The following is a 23,444-nucleotide window of genomic DNA, read 5'->3' on the forward strand; positions in this document are numbered from 1 at the left end:
ATGATTGCAATGTTCTTAGTATGAATTCTTTGAATACCCATGATGCTAATGATATGCAAAGCCACAAGCTTGGGGATGCTATGTTTGATGAAGATGATATGCTTGGTCCCCCATGTTTTGATGAGCAAATTTATTATGATGAAAGCATGCCTCCTATTTATGATGATTGTTGTGATGACATGTATGCTATAAAGAATAAAGATAACCATGAAACTTGTCATCATGATTTTAATTTTCAATTGGATTATGCTTCACAAGATAGTTATTTTGTTGAGTTTGCTCCCACTACTATTGATGAGAAAAAATTTGGTTATGTGGAGAGTAATAAAAATTCTATGCTTGTAGATCATGAAAAGAATGCTTTATGTGATGGTTATATTTTTGAATTCATTCATGATGCTACTGAAAATTATTATGAGGGAGGAATATATGCTTGTAGCAATAATATCAAGTTTCCTCTCTATGTGTTGAAAATCTTGAAGTTATGCTTGTTTTGCCTTCCTATGCTAGTTGTTTCATGTTCCCATAAGTTGTTTGCTCACAAAATCCCTATGCATAGGAAGTGGGTTAGACTTAAATGTGCTAGTCATATTCTTCATGATGCTCTCTTTATTATTCAATTGTTATCTTTTAGGTGAGCATCATTGAAATCATCATGCCTAGCTAGGGGCGTTAAACGTTAGCGCTTGTTGGGAGGCAACCCAATTTTATTTTTGTTCCTTGCTTTTTGTTCCTGTTCAGTAATAAATAAAACATCTAGCCTATGGTTAGATGTGGTTTTATGTTCTAATTAGTGTTTGTGCCAAGTAAGGCCTATAGGATCTTCTTGGATGATAATTATTTGATCTTGCTGAAAAAGACAGAAACTTTCAGCTCACGAAAAGAATTGTTCAAAATCACCAGAAAGTGATAAAATACTGATTCCAATTGCAGTAGATCAATAATCAAATTATCTAGGTCGTCCAATTTTGGCAGATGTTTCTGAGTTCCAGAAGTCTGCGTTTGATGCAGATTACTACAGACTGTTCTGTTTTTGACAGAATCTGTTTTCTATGTGTTGTTTGCTTATTTTGATGAATCTATGAGTAGTATCGGAGGGTATGAACCATAGAGAAGTTGGAATACAGTAGATATTACACCAATATGAATTTATAATGAGTTCACAACAGTACCTAAGTGGTGATTTATTTTCTTATACTAACGGAGCTTACGAGTTTTCTGTTGAGTTTTGTGTTGTGAAGTTTTTAAGTTTTGGGTAAAGATTCGATGGACTATGGAATAAGGAGTGGAAAGAGCCTAAGCTTGGGTATGCCCAAGGCACTCCAAGGTAATATTCAAGGACAACCAAGAGCCTAAGCTTGGGGATGCCCCGGATGGCATCCCCTCTTTCGTCTTCGTTCATCGGTAACTTTACTTGGAGCTATATTTTTATTCACCACATGATATGTGTTTTGCTTGGAGCGTCTTTTTATATTGTTAGTATTTGCTTGCTGTTATTCAGAAAAATGTTTTGCATCTCTATTTTCAATAAAAATGTCAAGGATAGCCTTTACCATGCTTATTTTGCAAGTATACATGTTGCTGTTTCAAAACAGAAAGTTTACCGCTGTTGCAAAAATTCCCTAGAAAAGTCAGAATATGATAAAATGTTGAATTTTTTTGCATATTGAGCTCTGATAAAGTTTCTACAGTGTGGTAGAATTTCATAATTTTTGGAGTTAGGAAAGTATGATGAATCTTGCATTCTTTTTATACTGTACTGTTTTGGCAGATTGCTGTTATGTTTGCATTGTTTGCATATGTTTGCTTGTTTAATGATTCTATTCGAGGATAGGAGTATTAAATATGCAGAGGCATTTATTATGAAATGTTGAATAATAATTTCAGTGATTTGTTACATTAGAAAATGATAAGGTTTTTGCATTGGTTTATACTAACTTATCTCACGAGTTCTTGTCGAGTTTGGTGTGGATGAAGCTTTCGAGATTTAGGAAACCGTGACATGAGAGGAATTAAGGAGACACAAAAGCTCAAGCTTGGGGATGCCCAAGGCACCCCAATATAATATTACAATAAGTCTCAAGCATCTAAGCTTGGGGATGCCCCGGTAGGCACCCCACGTTTCTTCTTCAACAATTATCGGTTAGTATCGGTTGAGCCTAAGTTTTTGCTTCTTCACATGACGAGTGCTATCCTTGAAATGTAGTTTTATTTTATTTTGCTTGTTGTTTGAATAATATCCCAAGATCTTAAATTCTTAAATGAGAGTCTTCACAAAGCTACATAATTATTTAACTATTCATTGATCTTCACTTATATCTTTTTGGAGTAGTTTGTCATTTACTCATGTGCTTCACTTATATCCTATGAGTAAATTGTTGAATGAGTTGAATATCATAAATCTGAAATTATATATGTTTCATACGCTTATCCCACGGGGAGTAATGACTTCACATATAAGAAGTAGAGGTGGTAAATTTATTGAAGGTTAGCAAACATAGTATTGGTCACTTGAACAATCCATGAAAGAATATTGAAGGAAGAGAGGTTTCACATATAATATACTATCTTGGACATCTTCTATGATTGTGAGCCCCATTAATTATTTTCAAAGTTGATCAAATTATTTGAAGTTGGACAAGGAAGACAACATAATGAGTTATGCTTGGGTATATTTATATAGAAGTTATATTGTTATGGATCGTCTAGCATGTGGTGCTTGCTATTTAGAATCCTTTGCTAGCCAAAATATCTGCACTAAGCAGGAATACTGCTTGTGCATCCAAATTCCTTGCACCAAGTTTCTTCCATGAGTGTCCACCATATCTACCTATATGCGGTATTTACCTGCTGCAAGTAAATTTGCATGTGCCAAACTCTAAACCTTCAAATAATAATCTGTTTTGTATGCCCGAATCGCTCATGTAGCGACTAGGGGCTGTCAGTATCTTCCATGCTAGGTGGGTTATTCTCACGATGAGTGGACTCCGCTCATCATTCACGAGAAAATGGCTGGTAACTGGGATGCCCAGTCCTATGATCAAAAGATCAAAAACAAATTCGCAAATAAAGTAAACAAAACTCCCCCAGGATTGTTGATAGTTGGACGGCACCCGTTGTTTCGGACAAGCCGTGGAGTGTGATTGTTGGTGGAGGGGGAGTAAAATCTTTACCTTTCTGTTTGGGAACTACCTATAATGTATCTAGTATGGAAGATATTGGGAACTCTTGGTCATTATGTTGAGAATGAAAGCATACCTCTCAAAATTATTTTCATCTCTGTTTTAGCTTCGAGCTCTGCCACCTCTGCAAATCCCTGCTTCTCTCTGCGAAGGGCCTATCTTTTACTTTTATTCAAGAGTCAGTAGTATTCCTTCTCATTCCAACCTACTTTTTAGTTGGCAAGCATCATGTGATAGGGAAAGATCTAAGCATACTTGGCCATTCAAATATATTTGATCATGAATTATTATTTTTGACAATTATCTATATGATAAGTAAGTTGGGCAACAAAACATTAAGCCCCTATCTTTCTCTGTGTTCGATGGATGCTATTTGTTCTAAAAATATGCTTTGAGTGGTAGCAATCATGGAAGACTGTATGATAGTTGAGTATGTGGGATTTGCTAAATCAAAGCTCTTACATAGACCCTTCCTAAAAATAAGATGAATTGCAATTGTTTGATGACTGAGAACATAGTTTGTTAGTTTTCAAGAAAGTTTATGGTCTATGCTTTAACATATGTATAGCGTGTTACTTGATCATGAAAAGTTTTATGAGTTGAGCTACTGTTATGACATATACTGATGCTAGAAAAGGTGATTGAAATTATCATTGATCAAACTTGTGCACCTGCTAGCATTCACACTTCATAAATTATTTGTTTTATCATTTACCTATCCGAGGACGAGCAGGAATTAAGCTTGGGGATGCTGATACGTCTCCAACGTATCTATAATTTATGAAGTATTCATGCTATTATATTATCCTTCTAGGATTGTCGGTGTACTGGAGTAAGGGTACCCTAGTATCCCGAACTTGTGCACGGGCAGTCGCAGCATCCCGCGGTAAGGCTTGCCGGGTGACCGCCAAGGTCCTCCGTGGTTCCTTTGGAGCCATTCAAGAACAAAGTATCCAAGTCAAAGAGACAAGACACCGGCAAGAGGAGCTTGCCGGGAAGGCCAACAAAAGCATCCCAAGACCCCGGCAAGAGGAGCTTGCCGGGAAGGCTATCAAAAGCATCCCAAGACCCCGGCAAGAGGAGCTTGCCGGGAAGGCCACCCAAAGCATTTCAAGGAACTTGCCGCGGTGCACCGCGTGTCCCGGCAAGGCCCGGTGAGCGACAGCTCCCGGACGCGACAAGACAACGACCGCGGCAAGCTACTTGCCACAGCAAGCCACCTCTCCGTGCCCGCGCTCCAGCACATCCACCAACGTGTCGCTCTGGGGCCCTTCCAGGCGTACGTGGCGGAAGGTTGTGCAGCCAGGGGCGTGCGGTGGCAAGCGGCGCTGACAAGATCGCCATCATGGCGAACGGTGGCATCCCTGGCGGTCCCTTTTCGCACTGTTTAGGCGACACAGACGGGCATTTAAGACCCTTGTCCCCTACCGTCAGGGTTAGGTATGATACACTGTAGCGGGTAGCTGTGCCTACCACAACACCTTTCCATTTTTGCCCTTTACCTCCGTTGCCACCTGTCGGTGACCCCTTGCGCATATAAAAGGAGGCCCGAGTGCAACGTAGAGGGGGGTTCGAACACTCACACTCGGTCTCGCTAGCTGCTGGTGTGTACTGTAGCACTCCGCGCTCCCGAGCAAGAAATCAATACAAACCACAAAGCAGGAGTAGGGTTTTACGCATCCGTGCGGCCCGAACCTGAGTAAATCGCTCGCGTGCATCGCCTTGATTTGCTCTTTGCGCAATCTCCGCCCCCGCCGAACCAAAAGGGACCCGGTCCGCCGGTCCCATAGGTGTTCGTGGATCAGTACCCCGACATCTTTGGCGCGCCAGGTAGGGGGCGTCGAAGCTGTGTGAACCAGATCCGGCGTTCTCGCGAGCTAGAGCTTCATCGTCTTCATCAACATGCCGCCGAAGAAGAAGGTTTCGGAGGCATCTGCTCCGTCCGCACCGAGCCAACCACCGCCGGAGCAAACGGTTGGTGGGGCAGACGCCGGCGGAAGAACGGGCGTCGACGACGGAGCTCGCGGTGCTGCCAGGTCCAAGGACAGGGCTGCGCTGCCCATCGGCGGCATAGCCGGTTCCCATAACGACCGGGCGCACTCCAAGACCTCAGCGTCCGTGCATGCACCGTGCCCGTCTCAGGAGGCGCGAGACTGGCAGCGTCATGGTACTCACGGTATCATGCGTTCGCTAGATCAAGATTGAGCTGGTGGATCTCGAAGCGCTAAAGACCACCATGCACGTCAACCTGCTGGCGCGAGCGAGACATGGTCGCTTGGACGGGGTACTGCTCCTTCTAACGTGGTTAGAAGTCCGAGCATATCCCACTCCTCGCACCGTTCGCCACCGCCACCTGACACTGCAGCCGAAGCTTTGGTGCGAGCTCAGCTGCTCCTAGACTACCCTCCAACGGCGGACAAGATCGATGATTGGAGGGCCACCATCCAGAGTCTCATCGGCTTCGCCAACGGCGACACTCCGCGGCAGCCGAGCACGTCGCAGCCGCGGCAAGCCAGCCAGGCGCGAGCCGGAGACGACAAGGCTGGTGGGGGTGCAACTACTGTGCACTCTCCGCCCCAAAGGCCAAGATCGCCGACTCACCGGATCCATCTCGACAGCGACTCCACCGCGTCGTCAGATCCGCGAGCTCATCGCGATCAGCGCCAAGTTCTTCAAGAACGACAACAAGAAGATGCTCGTACCCGCATCGAGCGCCGAAGAGAAGCGCGACGTCAATCAGACCAGCGCGCCGGGCCCTCTGTTGACATGCATGCGCCAGGGGAACCAGGCGACTTGCCGTACGCTGTAGGTTGCCCTGCGTTCACTCGTGAGCTGCGGCAAGTCCAGTGGCCCAGCACGAAGAATTTCAAACCAGATGTACCGGAGAAGTACGATGGCAAGACGCATCCGTCGGAGTTCCTCAGCATCTACACCATCGCGGTGCAGGCTGCCGGGGGGCGAGACGACAAGATCCTTGCCAACTACTTCCCGTTGGTGCTCAAGCCCAACGTCAGGTCCTAGCTCATGCACTTGCCGGATAACTCCATATCCTCCTGGGCGGACCTATGCCATCAGTTTGTTGGCGCCTTTACAGGCGGCCACAAACCTCATGGCCAAGAGAGTGACCTTCACCTGCTCGCCCAGAAGGAAGGAGAGCCCCTGCGCAAGTACATTCAGAGGTTCAGCCGTGTACAGTATAACATCCCAGACGTCCACCCCGCCGCTGTCATCAGCGCGTTCCATCAGAACGTGCGTAACCGCAGGATGTGGGAGGAGATGGCGATGTGCAGGATCAGAGACGTCAGTGAGCTATATGCCCTGGTCGACAAGTGTGCGCGTGCTGGGGAAGGGAGGAAACTCCCCGGAGAGAAAACCGGAGCAGAAGGATCTGACAGTGAGGATGCTGCCCCGGCAAAGAAGAACCGGCGGCGGAACAGGAAGACGAAAGGCAAAGAGGTGCTAGTCGTTGAGCAGTCCGACAACGAAGGTGGCGCCAAGCAGGCCAAAGTTGGTAGCTCCGGCAAGGAGGTTGCCGCGTGCGCCAACTGCCAGGCTGTGGCGGTCGCCGACAAGCAGGACGGCTCCGACAAGCAATATTGCAAGATTCACCGCACCAAGGGCCATGACCTCCAAAGCTGCAAGAAGGTCGAGCAGCTTGTCCAGCAGCAAAAGGCTGAGTACGAGCGACGAGACAAGGAGAGGGCCCAAGGTGGCGCTGCAGAATCTGGCAAGAAGCGCGCCAGCCGGGGAGGACGCCGCGGCAAGGCCAAGCAGCGGCAAGGAGACAGACCTCCCCGCGGCCGCGACAACGATGAAGACGACGACGATGACGAAGATATGGATGATGTTGAGACCAGTGAGCAGGAGTTTCAGAAAGCCACAGAGGTCTTGTGCGTAGACGGCGGCGCTTCCCTGCATACTTCACACCGCCAACTCAAGCAGTGGGTGCGGGAAGTCAATGCAGCGGAACCACCTGTCGAATCGCGCAAACTTCTGAAGTGGTCCAGCACGCCTATCGTCTTTGACATTGAGGACCACCCTGATCGCACAACTGCAGTCGGGTGTTTGCCAATGTTGGTTTCACCAACTATCCGCAACCTCAAGGTCACCAAGATGCTAGTTAACGGCGGGGCCGGCTTGAACCTGATCTCCTCCACTGTACTCCAAAAACTCCAGATCCCTGACAGCAAGCTCGAAGAGACCGGCACATTCCAAGGAATCAACCCGGGAAGGAGCAAACCGAAAGGGAAAGTCATGCTGCCAGTGACATTTGGCAACGAGCTCAACTTCAGGACTGAGAGGGTCACATTTGACGTTGACGATATTCCATTGCCTTACAATGGGATACTTGGCCGTCCAACACTCGCCAAGTTCATGGCGGCCTCTCATTACGCATATAACATACTGAAGATGCCAGGCCCGATAAGTGTCATCTCTGTCCCTGGCGACAAGAAGGATGCACTTATCTGTGCCGACAAGATCTACCGGGAAGCAGCAGCCGCAGCAGATCGCAAGCCACTTGCCGCTGAAGCTCCCGGGGGGAAGAAGACCAAGTCCAGCAAGAGTTCTGGTGCCTACCCCGGCAAGCGCACCTCTTCAGAGTGCTGCGCTGCCGCCGAGGACGCACCATCGAGCTCCACCGGCAAGTGTAAGAAGACGATGGTGGCTCCGCCAGAGACGAAGAAGGTGTCCGCCAAGGAGGACGGCACTGGTGGTACCTTCACCATCAGCGCCAATCTCAACCCCAAATAGGAAAGCGCGCTCGTTGCTTTCCTGCGGGCGAATGTCGACGTGTTTGCCTGGCAACCGTCTGACATCCCCGGCGTTCCCAGGAAAGTGATTGAGCACCACCTTGCCGTTTGTCCTCATGCGCGGCCCGTCAAGCAGAAGGTCAGGAAGCAGGCAGTGGAGCGCCAAGAATTCATTGCAGAAGAAATCAAGAAATTGGAAGCAGCAGGCCTTGTCAGAGGAGTGCTCCATCCCACGTGGTTGGCCAATCCTGTAGTCGTGCGCAAGGCAAATGGGAAATGGAGACTTTGTATCGATTTTACCGATGTTAACAAAGCATGTCCCAAAGACCCATTTCCTTTGCCGCGCATTGACCAGATTGTTGACTCCACAGCCGGATGTGATTTGCTTTCATTTCTTGACGCATACTCAGGATATCATCAGATCTTCATGGCAGAAGAAGATGACGAGAAGACCGCATTTATTACTCCATGTGGCACGTACTGTTTCATACGGATGCCTTTCGGATTAAAAAATGCTGGTTCAACATTTGCAAGAGTAGTCCATGTCGCCCTTGAGCCGCAAATACACAGAAATGTGGAAGCCTACATGGATGATATAGTGGTCAAGAGCAAGGACAAAGCAACCCTGATACAAGATTTAGACGAGACCTTTGCAAATCTGCGCAAGATCAGCCTCAAGCTCAACCCAGAGAAGTGTGTGTTTGGAGTTCCCTTCCGGCAAGCTTCTCGGGTTCTTCGTGTCTCAGCGAGGAATTGAAGCCAATCCCGACAAGATCAAAGACATTGAGAAGATTGAAGCACCCAAGCACGTCAAGGATGTACAAAGACTTGCCGGTTGTGTGGCTGCTCTCAGCAGGTTTATCTCTCGGTCAGCTGAGCGCGCCCTGCCGTTTTTCAAATTATTGAAAAAGGCAGGTCCAATGAGATGGACTCCGGAAGCGGAGGCTGCGCTGCAAGACTTGAAGAGGTACCTGTCCTCCCCCCCAATACTTGTCGCACCTAAGCCACAAGAGAAGTTGCTGCTCTATATAGCGGCAACCAATCAAGTGGTTAGTGCTGCATTAGTAGCGGAGAGGGAGGCAGGTGATGAGCCTGCAACCACGGCAAGCACATCCAGCGACAAGCAGGGGGCTTCCCCGACAAGCTCTGGTCCCGACAAAGATAGATCTGCGCAGATGCACGACGAGGTACAGAAGAAGATGGTGCAGCGCCCAGTTTACTTTGTCAGCTCCCTTCTGCAGGGGGCTAGGTCAAGGTACTCTAGTGTGCATAAATTGCTTTTCGGCCTTCTCATGGCCTCGAGAAAGCTGCGCCATTACTTCCAAGCACATGAGATCACAGTGGTTACTCGCTTTCCGCTGAAAAGGATACTGCAGAATCCAGAAGCGACAGGCAGGATTGTTGAGTGGGCACTGGAACTGTCAAGCTTTGGCCTCAAGTTTGAAAGTACTTCAACTATCCAGAGCAGAGCATTGGCAGAATTTATAACAGAATGGACGCCAACGCCAGATGAATAAATTCAAGAAACGAGCATCCCCGACAAGGAAGCAAGCAAAGAGTGGTTGATGTACTTTGATGGTGCCTTTTTGCTGCAAGGCGCCGGCGCTGGAGTGCTGCTTGTCGCACCCACCGGAGAGCACCTCAAGTACGTAGTCCAAATGCACTTTCCCAAGGAGCAAGCAACAAACAATACTGCAGAGTATGAAGGCTTGCTTGTCGGTCTCCGGATCGTGGTAGACCTTGGGATCAAGAAGCTCATTATCAGGCGTGACTCACAGCTTGTCGTCCGCCAAGTAAACAAGAATTATCAGAGTCCGTTGATGGAAGCTTACGTCGACGAAGTGAGAAAGCTAGAAGAGCACTTTGACGGCCTGCAGATGGAGCATGTTCAAAGAGCTCAAAACGCCATTGCAGATGGCCTGTCAAAGTGCGCCGCACTTAAGTTACCTGTGGAACCAGGGATCTTTGTGCTCAAGCTGACTCAACCGTCCGTAACGCCATCAAATGGGCAGAGCAAGAAGAGGAAGTTGGTTTCTGGTGACTATTTGCCGGCAGAGCTTCCCGAAGCCGCCGCCAAGAAGGTCCCCAAGATCAACACCAAGAGCGCTGCAGAGCAGTCTGCTCCGGCAAGCCCTAGGGTTTGCTCCGTTGTAGCAGAAGCTCCCGACAAGTTTTGTTCCGGCAAGCTTGCCGGGGAACGTCACGCTCCGGCAGAGCCGCAGGTTCTTGCCATAGAAGTGGATGTTCCCGCAGCAGTCCCCAAGATCAACACCAAGAGCGCTGAGGAGCAGTCTGCTCCGGCAACCCCTAGGGTTTGCTCCGTTGTAGCAGAAGCTCTCGACAAGTTTTGCTCCGGCAAGCTTGCTGGGTAACGTCAAGTTCCGGCAGAGACCCAGGTTCTCGCCGTAGAAGCGGATGTTCCCGCAGCCGCATATTCGCCTTTAGTCCTTGTTGTCGAGCCACAAGTTCCAGCATGGGCGTAGAAGATTGTCCATTTCCTTCAGACAGGAGAACTTCCCGAAGAGCAAGAAGAAGCGGAAAGAGTAGCCTGGAAGTCAAGTATGTACCAGTTTGTCGACAAGACACTGTACAGAAGAAGACTCAACGGTGTGAAATTGAAGTGTATTCACCGGGAAGACGGACAAAAGTTGTTGGCAGAGATACATGGAGGCATATGTGGTCACCACATTGGCGCAAGAGCACTTGTCGGCAAAGCATTCCGGCAAGGTTTCTTCTGGCCAACAGCCCTCCAGGATGCAACTGCACAAGTAACCAAGTGTGAAGCGTGCCAGTTCCATTCCAAGCAGATACACCAACCAGCTCAAGCTCTCCAGACGATCCCTTTATCCTGGCCATTTTCGGTCTGGGGGCTCGACATCCTCGGCCCCTTTCCCCGAGCTGTCGGGGGCTTTGAGTACTTGTACGTTGCAATCGACAAGTTCACAAAGTGGCCGGAAGTGGAACCAGTGAGGAAGGTGACAGCACAGTCAGCAGTCAAGTTCTTCAGGTCGATTGTTTGCCGCTTCGGGATCCCTAACAGGATAATCACCGACAACGGTACACAATTTACGAGCCGCACCTTCATGCAGTATGTCCAAGATCTTGGCGCCAAGGTCTGCTTCGCTTCTGTTGCTCACCCGAGAAGCAACGGTCAAGCGGAGAGGGCAAATGCTGAAGTGCTGCGCGGGCTCAAGACCAGAACTTTCGACAGGCTGCACAAGTGCGGAAGAAACTGGATCGAGGAGCTGCCGGTGGTTCTTTGGTCGATCAGGACGACGCCAAATCGAGCCACTGGACAGACACCTTTCGCTCTAGTCTATGGAGCAGAGACAGTTATCCCCACGGAACTCGTATACGGGTCACCTCGAGTGCTCGCTTATGATGAGCTTGAGCAAGAGCAGCTGCGGCAAGATGACACGCTGCTCCTTGAGGAAGATCGTCTTCAGGCTGCTGTGCGAGCTGCTCGCTACCAGCAAGCTTTGCGCCGCTACCATAGCCGCAAAGTTAATGCCAGAAGTCTCGAGGAAGGCGACCTTGTTCTTCGGCGTGTTTAGTCCGCCAAGAATTCCAACAAGTTGACGCCGAAGTGGGAAGGCCCTTACCGGGTGAAACGAGTCACTAGGCCTGGCGCTGTCCGCCTTGAGACTGAAGATGGCATTCCGGTGAGCAACTCCTGGAACATTGAGCATCTTCATAAGTTTTACCCGTAAGGCGCGGTTGTCGGAACCTGTTCCGGCAACCACTTTTTGTACAAGTCTTGCCGCTGTTGAATGTAATCCTTCGTACAAAGCCGGGCGCAGACCCCGTGCGTAAATAAAGCTCATGTGCTCCGCACATTTTGTCGATTTTATGCTTTCTATTTTTTCCATATATGATCTGACACTTTGTGCAGCACCTACCCCACGGTGAGCAATAACGAGCCGTAAGGCTCCATATCTCTATTTTCTCTCCTTTCTTTTTTCTCAAGGAAAAGAAGGTTCCCTCGCCCACAAGTTTGCCGGGGGGAAAGGAGAAGATAGTGGTATGGACCAGGCATCGCTCAAGGAACTTTCGCCTTGCCGGGAAGCAAACAACAGAAAAGCTAAGTTGCCAAAGTTTGAGCAATCAAATTTTTTAAATTTTAAGTTATCTCCCTTGAACGACCACACTTTGTATGGAAAACCTATGCGTGGAGGAACCAACTCGTAGCTAGTTGCGCCTTTACTTTGTTTCGAGTCCGCTCAACAACTTAAGTGAGCTGCTAGCGCCCTTACTTTGCTTCGAGTCCGCTCAGCAACTTAAGTGAGCTGCTAGCGCCCTTACTTTGTTTTCGAGTTCGCTCAGCAACTTAAGTGAGCTGCAACTAGTTGCGACAAGGTTTCTTGCCGGTAGCGTCACCGCCAGCAGGCTGCTGACGTCCCGCACTCAGCGCTCGCGGCCCAGGTGCCTGCACCGGCAAGTTCCCTAAAAGCGTAGGGTAAAAAGACATACAAAGGGAGGAGTCAAGTAAAGGGAATAACGTTGCAATCATTCCATAGAACAAAGTTATATTACAAGGATAGCTTGTCGCGGCTCTAATAGTTTGTTTTCATAACATGCCAAACAGCAACAAGGAAAGAAGAAATGGGCGGCCTAATCCACGCGATCACCTTCGACCCTCTTGATCCCGCTCACCTTGTCCATAATGGATGCGACAAGGGCCTTGAGCTCCTCCAGATCAGCCTCCGGCGGCAAGGTCCTGAGGATGTTGGTGAGGCGGAGGCCCGGATTGCGGAAGGCCACCTTCATCAACACTTTCTCAAGGGCTCCTGCGCAGATCTTGCGCGATTCGTCGGCCAGCTGCTTGGGTATCCTCTCCCGGAGTCGCTGGAGGGCTGTTGCCACGCCCTTGAAGAACAGGACGAGCTTGGCGCTGGGCTGGAGGTTGTCGTCGGAGGGATACCCAAGATCCTCCATTCCCAGCTGCGCCAGCTCCTTGTCGATATCTGTGGCGGCGTTCACCAGACTCTCCGTCCAGTGCGTCACAGTCTCCCTGAAGGCGTTCTGGGCGGCGGCAGCGCTCTCCAACAGCGCCTTGTCGGTCTTGATTTCCTCCTTCAAGGCCGCCTCCCGCTTCTTGGCGCTGTCCAGAGTCTTGGTCAAAGTGGTTAGCTTCAACTCAAGATCCACGTTGGAGACCTTGGCGGCGCTGAGCTCTCTGCCCTTCTCGGCGAGATCGGCTTCTAGCTGCGCCACCTTCGTATTCAACTCCGCCTTGGTGGCTTCGGCGGCGGCGGCGCCCTCTGCTTGTTTGAGGGCTTCGCCGAGCTTTCCCTCGCGCACGGCAAGCTCCTCCTCGTGGGCGTCAAGATTGACCTTCCGCTGCGCCAGCTCGCCCTATTCCGCGGCTAGCTTCACAGCGGCAAGTCGTTGCCGCTCTTCGGCTTCGGCCTTCTCGAGGAGAAAGGCCTTCCGCGCTTCACCGAGCTGCTCCGGCTCCTCCGCCAGGGATCGGAGGGCTTCCCGGTGGAAACCCCTGAGCTCTTCTGCGCGCTTTTTGATGTCAGCTCCCGCCTTCACGACAAGTGCCTCGCGGGACTCCAGCTTGGCTTGCCGCGTGCGGTAGAGCGACATCAACTTCCACAACAGCCGCTCTTCTTCGGGCTCGTTGCTGCTGCTGCTTGGCGCGTCGACCAGCTTCAACCCCGCGGAGGCAAGCACTTCTCCATCGAAGATCTCCCCCTCGACCGGCGCCCTGGAGCTTGACGCCCAGGGGAGGTTGATGAAGACGCCTTCGCCGGCCTTCAAGTAAACGCCCGGCTGGGGCTCCTCGGTGCTTGGCGCTGCGGCTTCGGCGAACGGGTCGGTGGTCGGTGTAGCGCCTGGCGCTCCTGCGGCCTCTGGGCCGTCAGTACGATCGCCAGATCCCTCGCCAGTCGCTGCGGCGCCAGCCTTGGCGGCCTCGGCGGCGGCGGGATCATCCGCGCCGGCTACGTCCTCGGCGGCGACCTCGGTCTCCATCCGCTCCGCAGCAGATGGGTCTGGCAGCCGGCAAGGGGAGAAGAGTCAAGCAAAATCCAGCAAAAACTCGAGAAGATCAAAAGAAGAAGAACCCGAAAGAAGTTTTGAGGCAAGAGGAGTACCTGCACCAGGCTCGGCAGTCGTGGTCTCCGCTGTCAGGGGGCCGCTGGTGCTGTCCCTCGCCGGGGAACCCTCCCTCGCCGGAGACTTCTCCCTTACCGGGAAGCCATCCCTTGCCGGAGAGTTCTCCCTTGTCGGGGGATTCTCCCTTGGCTCCTGGTAGGGCTGCTCGGCTCCTGCACAAGTCAACAAGCAGATATCAGCAAAGACAAGTACCCGAGCGCGCCCCGCAGCAGAAAGTAAATCATACACTTACGCTCGGGGCTGCCCTGGAGGAAAGTCGCCGGGTCCGGCAAGGTTATCTCGGGCGCGCCACCTGCCGTCGCAGTGGGCTCGTCCTCGATGATGATTACCGGGACCTTAGCTCTCTTTGCCGCTCTCTGGGCCAGAGTCCTAAAAAGGAACAAGTTCAGAAGAAAAGCAAGTGAGAAACAAGATCAACAGCAAGAATTGAAGAACTGCAAGTACAGCAAGAGAAGCTTACTCTTCTTCTTCTTCCTCGTCGGAGCTTAACGCGGAGAAGTCGAAGCCCGGCGCGTGCCCGGCAGGAGGAGGCGGAGGAGAAGCTTCCCTTGGCCGCTTGGCGGGAGCAGTGGCGGCGGTCTAAGAAGACCCCGCTCCGGCTGTCGGCACGGCGTGAGTAGCGGTAGGGACTGAAGCGGTGGTCCGGGTAGACTCCGCTCCAGTTGCCGTCGCAGCATGAGGCGCTCCCGCAGCAACGGTGTTTGCCGTGGTGGAGCGTGTCACGCGGCGTGGCGACTGTTGACCCGCTTGCCGCTCCGCCACGTCACTGACCTTGCGGAGGCGCCTTCTTGGTGGAGATGGAGGCTCTGCTTGCGCCAAGCTACTCAAAGACGAGGTGGAAGAGGAGTTGATTTCCAACGAACCACTCGTGTCCTTGGCAGGCTCGCTCGGCTCGGTGTCATGCCCGGCAAGCTCCTTCTTGCTGGCAGGCTCCCCTCGCTCGGCACGGCTTGTCGCTTCCGCTGCATCAGCCTCCTCCAAAGTGAATCCAAACTCGCCCGTGGCTACGGCTGCCGCTGCCTCCTCCAGCCTAGTGGCGATGAGCGCCATCTCCGCATCCGTGGTGTCGCGAGTGAGGCCGTCCTTCTCGTCGAGGCGGATTGGTACTTCCACCAAGTCGTCGAAGAACTGCTGCACGACCTCGTCGGCTGGCTCCTGCCAAGTCGGCACAATTCCATGCGAGTCGCACTCCGGCATCATTGCGCGGATGCGGTCGAGCGAGGAATTGTTGCACAGCGGAACGACGCCCCCCGGCAACCTGAACACCTCGGGATGTTGGGGGTCATATTTGAACAACTCCTGCAGCATCGCGTTGAGCTCCAGGACTGTGAAGTTGTAGTTGAGGCCCGGCCGCAGCCTCATGATGTCTGCCGCGTTCTTGAACTCCCAAGTGGGCCTCCCCCGTTCCTGCAGGGGGCGATGCGGCGGCGAAGGAAGTCTGCGCCAACAGCGCCAACAGTAAGCCCGGCAAGCCTCAGGCACAGGATCCTGGTGACAGCAATCTTCAGCCTGTCGTCCTCTGGGGCCACGTCGCTCCAATCGCTGCCGCGGGCTACTGGGGTTCGGCGCCGGATGGTGAATGGCTGCGGGCTCTCCTCGTCAATCCAGCACCAATCAGCTCTCCACTCCTCCCACTTGCCGCGGAATTCTCCCTCCAGATACGTTTCCTTCTTGCCGGACCTTGAGACCCAGGCGACTCCGCCGGATAGGGGCTCTCCTCTCTCTACCCGGGGTATGAAGAAGTGGCGGAAGAGGGCTACGTTGGGAAGGACTCCGACAAAGTTTTCGCAGAGATGTGCGAAAACTGCCATTGTCAGGACGACATTGGGGGTGAAGTCAAGGAGGTGGAATCCATAGGTATTCATGATGTCGCAGAAGAAATCAGAGAAGGGCGGGCAGAGCCCGCAGTAGAAGAACAGAGCAAAAAAGGGGTATCCATTCGGAGGCTTCTTCCAAGCGGCAGCGGGGAGTACCTTGGTGCGCGGATGCGCGCGCGTCTCCGCCGACCAGAACAGGTAATAGTTCTCCCTCAGCTCCTTCGCGCCAAGCTTGGGGGGGGGGGAGACGGACTGCTCCTTCTGCAGCGCCGCGAGCCGCTGCGCCTCGGTCGACTTCACGGCCTTCCCCTTGTCGGCTTTTGGAGCCATGGCGGAAGCAGTGGAGGAGGTCGACGGCGTCGGTGGTGCTGGTGGCGATGTGGGGGCGGAGTGCTGCTCTCTCTCTCTCAGCTCTGGGAAGGCGAGGGAGCGGCGGAGATTTCTGAGATTGGAAACGGCAACGGGCAAGTGGGCGAACTGCCCCTGTTTCCCCTGCTTATAAAGGAGGGGGCGGACGTTCCGCATTTCCGAATAAAGTAACCCCCACGACCTCTCCCACGATGCCGCATTTAACGCGTGCCGTTCGGGGGGGGGGGGGGGCGGTGGATACGGAGTAAGATACGACGTAACCTAGGCCGCGCGTGCCCGTGCCCTGTTTTGGGCCTGGCCCAATAGCGCTCGGCACCGTGTATGGCCCAGGCCCGGGGGCTCCTGTCGGTGTACTAGAGTAAGGGTACCCTAGTATCCCGAACTTGTGCACGAGCAGTCGCAGCATCCCGCGGCAAGGCTTGCCGGGTGACCGCCAAGGTCCTCCGTGGTTCCTTTGGAGCCATTCAAGAACAAAGTATTCAAGTCAAAGAGACAAGACCCCGGCAAGAGGAGCTTGCCGGGAAGGCTAACAAAAGCATCCCAAGACCCCGGCAAGAGGAGCTTGCTGGGAAGGCTATCAAAAGCATCCCAAGACCCCGGCAAGAGGAGCTTGCCGGGAAGGCCACCCAAGGCATTTCAAGGAACTTGCCGCGGCGCACCGCGCGTCCCGACAAGACAACGACCGCGGCAAGCTACTTGCCGCGGCAAGCCACCTCTCTGTGCCCGCGCTCTAGCACATCCACCAACGTGTCGCTCTGGGGCTCTTCCAGGCGTACATGGCGGAAGGCTGTGCAGCCAGGGGCGTGCGGTGGCAAGCGGCGCTGACAAGATCGCCATCGTGGCGAACGGTGGCGTCCCTGGCGGTCCCTTTTCGCACTGTTTAGGCGACACAGACGGGCATTTAAGACCCTTGTCCCCTACCGTCAGGGTTAGGTATGATACACTATAGCGGGTAGCTGTGCCTACCACAACACCTTTCCATTTTTGCCCTTTACCTCCGTTGCCACCTGTCGGTGACCCCTTGCGCATATAAAAGGAGGCCCGAGTGCAATGTAGAGGGGGGTTCGAACACTCACACTCGGTCTCGCTAGCTGCTGGTGTGTACTGTAGCACTCCGCGCTCCCGAGCAAGAAATCAATACAAACCACAAAGTAGGAGTAGGGTTTTACGCATCCGTGCGGCCCGAACCTGGGTAAATCGCTCGCGTGCATCGCCTCGATTTGCTCTTTGCACAATCTCCGCCCCCGCCGAACCGAAAGGGGCCCGGTCCGCCGGTCCCATAGGTGTTCGTGGATCAGTACCCCGACAAGGATGTTTTACATGCATTTATATGCTATTTTTTATGAATTTTGGGACTAACCTATTAACCTAGAGCCCAGTGCCAGTTTCTGTTTTTCCTCCTTTTGAGTATCGCAGGAAAGGAAAACCAAACGGAGTCCAATTGACCTGAAACTTGACGGAGCTTATTTTTGGACCAGAAGAAGGCCATGGAGTAAAAGAGTTGGGCCAGAAAACTCCTGGGCTGCCCATGAGAGTGGGAGGCGCGCCCACCCCCTGGGCGCGCCCTCTACCTCATGGCCGCCTCGGAGACCCCCCTGACTTGTTCCCGATGCCAAAACCTCTTATATATACAAAAAACCCCAGAACATAACCTAGATGGGAGTTCCGCCGCCGCAAGCCTCTGTAGCCACCGAAAACCAATCTAGACCCGTTCCGGCACCTTGCTGGAGGGGGTGTCGTGGTTCTAAGACTGACCGTAGAATGGGGGGTAAGTATGAGGAGGCAAGATCCTAGCTATGGCGAAGTTGTACACGCGAGTTTTACGAGTTCAGGCCCTTCTCAGAGAAAGTAATAGCCCTACGTCTCGGTGCCCGGAGGCGGTCGACTGGATTATGCGTGTGTGTGTCACAGGGGGTGCAAACCCTTATGCCTGTGGAAGGAGGTGGCTTATATAGAGTGTGCCAGGACCCCTGCTAGTCCATGTTACAAGGAGTTCAATGTACATAAAGAGGAAGCGTTACAGGTAACGTCCGCAATAAAGTGATATAAATGATCATTAAGTCTATGAGTATACGCCCGACTGTTGCTGTGCAGAGTGACTTTAGATCTTCTGTATGTCAAGTGGTTTCTGTTACGGTCGAGTGACATTGATTCTTCTGAGTGGAATGTTTTTGGTCGAGTGGATGATGGTACCCTTCAAATGCTTCTGACTTTAGGGTGATGTCCTTGGGGAGGATGTCTAGGTCAGGCCTATAACCCTACCCTAGGTACATAGCTTCATCATTAGCCCCCGAATGGTCCAGGGTTTGAGTGGAGAAGGAGTTGAAAATACTTCCAATTCAATTTTCACGCTTCGGAAGTGTCTTGTTGGGATCGACGAATCAACACGGTGACACCAACTTCTTTTTCAGTCGCCTTGATCCATTCTTGGTTTTGTCGAGTGAACTTTTACTGAAAAGCTTCGAGCGTTGATATGGAGAAAATCTTCCGTCTGACAGGTTGCTCCGTTGCTCGCGGATCTCGCGGGATTTGAATTTTGAGAAGCGCGCGGGCGGAGGAGGCCGCAGTAATCGGGTTGGATTAGGCAGGGCCGCCTCAATTTCTGCGCCACCTTTTTCGCCACGTATTGCGCACGCGACTGTTGCGGGATTTGATAGGATCGCCCGGGTACACAGGTCAGTCACTCGGAAGCAACCTCATATAAGGCGTCGGACAGGGGTTTTTGAACAGTGTGTTCCCATTCTTCCTCTTCCTTCTCCGTTTTCTCCATCGCATCCGGTCCCGCCCCGGCGGCGCCGCTCTGTTCGAGCTCCGTCCACTGCGATGGGGAAGGAGAAGACGGTGGCTTTGGAGCGCGCGAAAAAGGCGACGACAAAGGTGAAGGGGAAGAAGTCTAGCCGGGGCGGATCTTCGTCGAGGTCTGGTCTGCCGCGCGGCTGGATCCAGGGCGATTGGATCCGGTCGACGATTCGTCGGGACGACATCGACGATCTGGCCAAGGAGGGATTGATCCCCCACGGATACGTGCGGCTCCCGGAGGAAGAGATTGAGCCCCGACCGCAGGAGGGTGAGTGCGTCCTCCTCGCCACTCACGTCGACCGCGGGTTTTCTTTGCCTCCTCATCCTTTGTTTCGAGCTTTCTTGAACTTCTTTGGAGCGCAAATTCATCACTTTTCCCCCAACACCATCGTGTATCTTGCCGCTTTCGTGTCTATGTGCGAGAATTTCTTAGGTTGTCGACCACACTGGGGCCTCTTCAAGCACATTTTCACGTGTCGCTCTCAGTCGGTCAAAAAAGCTAATCCGAGTGAGAAGACAAAAGTGATCCAGATGTGTGGGGGTCTTGGGATTCAAATGAGGGTTAAGAGCTCTTTCCCAACCATAATCCTTCCCGAGTCAGTCCGAGGGTGGCAGTCGACCTGGTTTTACTGCAAAGACCAGCCGACTCCGGGTCAGTCGACTGGACTTCCCCCCTTTTCCATGGCTCGAGTAGAGAAGCCCTCCGCCTTGAAAGTGACCCCAGGGGAGAAAGCGTAGGTGAAGGTGCTGGTTGAGCGAGTGGTCCAGCTCATCTGTGATGGCTTGACCAGCATGGATTTGTTGGAAGTCTTCCTCAGACGACGCATTCAGCCGCTTCAAGCCCATGACCATCCGATGTGGATGTATTCGGGCATTGACGATTCCACTCGGGTCCATCCAGAAGAAGTCGACGAAGATACGGTGGAGAAGTGGTTGAGGGGTATCACTGGCAACAAAGATAACCCCAGGGGCCAGGAGAGTCCCTCCACTCGACAACTCGTACGAACAGACAAGGTCCAACTCTGAATTGCCGAGTGTTATCTTGATTTATCATGTAACTGCTTGTAGTCAACCGACTGACTTTTGTCTTGCTTGTTGTCTTCTAGGCTCTTATTGAGATGTATTCGATGCCCAATGGAGAGCAGGAGCAGGACCCGGAGGGGGAGGCGAGCGGAGGCGAGAGCGGCGAGTGTCATTCTGATGGTGAAGAGGACGAGGAGAGCGACGACCCAAGTGATGAAGAAGAGGTCGACTCACCTCCCCGTAGGGAAAGGCGATCCAAGCTCACTCTCGATCCGGCAAGCGTCCACGACAAAGCGACTGTTCAGACCAGGCAGTCATCGAAGCGTCCTCGAACGTCTTCTCCGGCGCTGACTGAAGAGGCCCCGAAGCAATCCAAGGTTGTAACGCAGAAGACTCGGAAGGCTCTTCCCAAAATCAAAATCGACATCCCTGTTGCCTCTGCATGAGTGTTCTGTCTTCATTTTTACCCGAGGTTTTGTGTTGTCTACTATTTTCTTGGTTTGACCGGATGAATCTTGAAACTAGCAGTGCCGCTACCTCTGGGAATTCTACTTACAAAAATGAGGATGAGGACATGGAATATGCGGTCACCTCCAACCCAGGTATAACCTTCGTGATCTTGTCTTTGTTTTGTCGATTGAACTGCGGTATAACCAATGAGGATGAATTTCTGGCGACTGATCTTTTTACAGCTCCTCCCAACGTCATTGATCTCCCAAACGACGACAAGGACGAGCCACTGAGGCCCTTGGGAAGAAGAAGCAGGAAAACGTCCACTGGCAAGACGCCTCAGTCGACGCCGGTGGCAGAACCGGTAATCCAGGAGGCCGGCGATGCCAATCGGACTTCTGTCACCTTCGCCATACCACTGTCGAGTGCTCAGCCTTCAGCGTCAGCCACGTAGACTCCAGCCGATCCACCTTCATTTTTTGCTACACATCACGTCCCAGAGGACCAGGTGGGTGCTGCCAAAGAGGCTATACGCCAGGCGGGCATTATGATGGAGAAGATGAAGATGGTCCGGGAAGCTAGCCAAGCTACTTATGACGCCAGCTCCGCTCTCCAGAGCAACATCCAGGTTAGCAGATCGCCGACTGACTCTTTTAGCTTGTTCTGTTAGGATATGCTACCTAAAAACTTTCCTCGAGGAATCTTTGCATCTGTCTGTGTTTCGCATTCGTACACCCAATGTGTGTTTTGACTTGCAACTGAGCAAATTTGTATCTTGAGTCAACTAGGTTGTGTTGGTTGGATCTTTGAACTAGTGGGGGCACGCTGAGTGCATCCACTGGGTGTAGTCCTCGAGACTATAGTTGACTGCAGGCAGTCGATTGTAGTCTTTGAATCGGAATTTCCTCACTCGGCCTGGTCGGACCATGTCGAGTGGAACCTGAACCAGTGGAGGCACGCTAAGTGCACCCACTGGGTGTAGTCCCCGAGACCGTGGTCGACTGCGGGCAATCGACTATGGTCTAAGAACTCTCTCCTCTCTTTTTTTTGCATTCGGGCTGGACAGACCATGTTGAGTGAAAACTGGACCAGTGGGGGCACGCTAGGTGCACCCACTGGGTGTAGTCCCCGAGACTACTGTTGGATGTTTGATTGTGCAGTAGTCTTAAAATTTGCTGAATTTATGAGATTATTATTCTGAAGTAACCAACCCCTCCATCCGTCGATTGACCGTCTTTTTATTATAGAAATCTTGTGAACTTGGGGCTCGTTTCACCGATCTAGAGAAGAAGCAGATTCAGCTCAACCTTGATCTGGAGCTGGCCAAGACAAATCTGTAGAAGGCCAAGGATGAGGCCACTGGTAAGTAGAAATTGTCGACTGATTTGCTTCTGAATCTGGATGTTATTTGCCCTTTCTGAATCTGGGTGTTATTTGCCCTTTCTGAATCTGGATGTTAGAAACTCTGAACCAAGCTCTGGCCAAGAAGGATCAAGACCTTGAAGCCGCACAGAAGACAGATGAAGAGAAAACCGCCCTTGCTGAACAGAAGCTGGCTTCAGTTGGCAAGCTAGAGGAAGAGAATGCTAAGCTGAAAACTTCTCTTGATGAGGCCAACAAGGAGGCGACTCGTCTGAAGAAGGACAAGAAGAACCTGACTGAAAAGATGGAAGGCATTGCTCGCAAGCGGAACGATCTGGAGGACTTTCTGGGGGGGGGGGCCTTGCCAAGAAGTTGTTCACCGTGCTTGAAGGTGCTTCCTTTTACTCGACTGACTTGTCACCATCGACTCGTCATATCACTACTGACTCGTCTTTGAATTGTGCGTGCAGAATTTTGTCAGAACTTCGAGGAAGAGACCGGGCGAGTTGAGACAAGCCTGGACCCCATCCTCTCTCTAGTGAAGGACAAAGCTGCCATGAACATATTCCGACTGGAATCTCGTGTTGCTGGCGTTGTCAACTATCTTGCTCGACTGAAAGTCGCGATGTCGCGGATCGACACAGCACTCTGGCCAAGGGCGACGCTCCAGAATGATCTCTATTTTTTCCAATCTAAAAATCACTATAAAAATTTCTTCACTAAATTTGCGGAGGTTGGGGGGCACGGCACCTGCAAGGATGCACGTAGTTCCACCGTATAGTACTGGGCACGGTATAATTTCTTTACCACTAGGCTGTTTCACTGGCCCATGTTCGATATGGTTTCCTTTGTTTCTTTTGGTTTCTTTATTTTGTTTTTCTTTCGGTTTCTTTTTTTTTTTGAGAATCAGAGTAGGACAAACTACTCAGAAGGACAAATACATTCGCTAATCATGAGAGAACGAAGACTGTCCGTTACGTCCGCAAGTATCAGGTTATCTCCAGCGCACCTAGCTTCTGCCGCCAATCCATGTGCCAGAGTATTTCCAGTTCTTCCAGTACTGCTGATGGTATAAGATTGAAAGGCTGTCAAGGTGTTTTTGATATTCACAAGCAGGCCATAGCAGGCCGAGCGTGATTTCTGGTCATCAGACAGTTCTTTGGCAATGGTTTGGCAGTCAGTTTCAAGACTGATGGGACCTCTATGGTAATCAGCCAATGTTTGCAGGCCAACCAAAATTGCCCGGGCTTCTGCCTCTTCCACACTACTGCAAGACGGCAACAACTTATAGACCGAGAGATATACACGGCCTCTGAAGTCCCTTGCTATCGCACCTGCAGAACTGCTTCCCATCTCTGCGATAAAAGATGCATCTGTGTTAATTTTGATTGTGCCCCGGTCAGGTGGACTCCACTTGTTGTTCAGCGCCACCGTGGTTTGGTCCTGGGGGGCCGCCAGGCCCTGTCCACACTTCCCCTGATAAGATTCAGTAGTCAGCCCGCAGGTTCGAAGCTCCTCCTCGTACTTCATCAAGAACTGCACTGAAACCAATATAGGTTCCTTGCCTG

This window comes from Triticum aestivum, chromosome 6A (assembly GCF_018294505.1).
Source record: "Triticum aestivum cultivar Chinese Spring chromosome 6A, IWGSC CS RefSeq v2.1, whole genome shotgun sequence".
Lineage (NCBI taxonomy): Eukaryota > Viridiplantae > Streptophyta > Magnoliopsida > Poales > Poaceae > Triticum > Triticum aestivum.